At 47.2% G+C, this 1,346-nt stretch overlaps 1 non-coding gene and 1 pseudogene across 1 annotated transcript; both read left to right on the top strand.

The window, feature by feature from the left end:
- Positions 1-175: 175 nt before the first annotated feature.
- On the top strand, positions 176-294 carry LOC117120524. Its single transcript, XR_004447375.1, has one exon. It is a non-coding gene; the product is annotated as a 5S ribosomal RNA (ribosomal RNA).
- Positions 295-758: 464 nt separating this feature from the next.
- Positions 759-877, top strand: LOC117120531 (annotated as a pseudogene).
- Positions 878-1,346: the final 469 nt, after the last annotated feature.

The following is a 1,346-nucleotide window of genomic DNA, read 5'->3' as shown; positions in this document are numbered from 1 at the left end:
TCAACACCGGTGTTTGTAAAAAATGTACTCGCGCAGCAGAGTGGTCAGGGGAGTCAGAGGAAATCACCGCCAGACAAGCTCACGTTGATATGAAACGTCATCAATCATAGAGCTTCATGATTGGATAATTATGCTATATGCCAAGATTAACTATGAGTGGAAATATCATCCACAAGTCTACGGCCATACTACGTTGAAAACACCGGTTCTCGTCCGATCACCGAAGTTAAGCAACGTCGGGCCTGGTTAGTACTTGGATGGGTGACCGCCTGGGAATACCGGGTGCTGTAGACTTTTTACATTTTTCCCCCAAATTCTAAAGTAGGGTTGCGTGAGAGTCCACACGACCTCGGGCCCACATAGTTGGGGCTGAGGTGCAAACATTTTGAGAATATGGACCTCTAAGTGCCCGGAAATTGCACTCTCATACCTTAAAAATCATACAGGTACTTTATATTCATATCAACAATACGCAGTTAATTCGCTGGTGTTAGGTTCGAGGGTCGTTTGAACAAAACGGCAGTCTTCTTCTGTCTAAAGCATCCTAGTTAATGCCGTACGGTATTAAAATGGTAGGTTTATTGTTCAACACACGTGTTTGTAAAAAATGTACTCGCACAGCAGAGTGGTCAGTGGAGTTAGAGGAAATCCCCACCAGACAAGCGCGCGTTGATATGAAACGTCATCAATCATAGCTTCAGGATTGGATAATTATGCTATATGCCGAGATTAACTATGAGTGTAAATACGACTCACATGTCTACGGCCATACTACGTTGAAAACACCGGTTCTCGTCCGATCACCGAATTTAAGCAACGTCGGGCCCGGTTAGTACTTGGATGGGTGACCGCCTGGGAATACCGGGTGCTCATAACCGTCCAATGATTGATTGCTGGCAAAAGAGGTGCGTGAGAGTCCACACGACCTCGGGCCCACATAGTTGGGGCTGAGGTGCAAATATTTTGAGAATATGGACCTCTAAGTGCACGGAAATTGCACTCTCATACCTTAAAAATCATACAGGTACTATATATTCATATCAACAATACGCAATTAATTCGCTGGTGTTAAGCCGGTTCGAGGGTCGTTTGAAGTACGACGAAACGAGAGACACGGTGATCATCAAAGGGAAACCCATCAGTATTGCGGATTCGTCTATATCGAGCATGATCGACACCAGACTCAAGATCGTCGAACCTGGCAGTGCCGGCGACGACGACGACGTGGACGACTCCGGACGGACGACCTCCGAACGACCGAGGCGCCAACCTACGACGTACTCGCGCAAGGAGAGCAAGAAAGCTGAGGAACGTCCAAGACCGAATCCTGCTCGCTCCAGAAGTCC

Source organism: Anneissia japonica, unplaced genomic scaffold, assembly GCF_011630105.1.
Source record: "Anneissia japonica isolate Jap-2015-1 unplaced genomic scaffold, ASM1163010v1 scaffold22838_len1788_cov88, whole genome shotgun sequence".
NCBI classification, from domain to species: domain Eukaryota; kingdom Metazoa; phylum Echinodermata; class Crinoidea; order Comatulida; family Comatulidae; genus Anneissia; species Anneissia japonica.
This window is presented reverse-complemented; position numbering and strand designations above follow the sequence as displayed.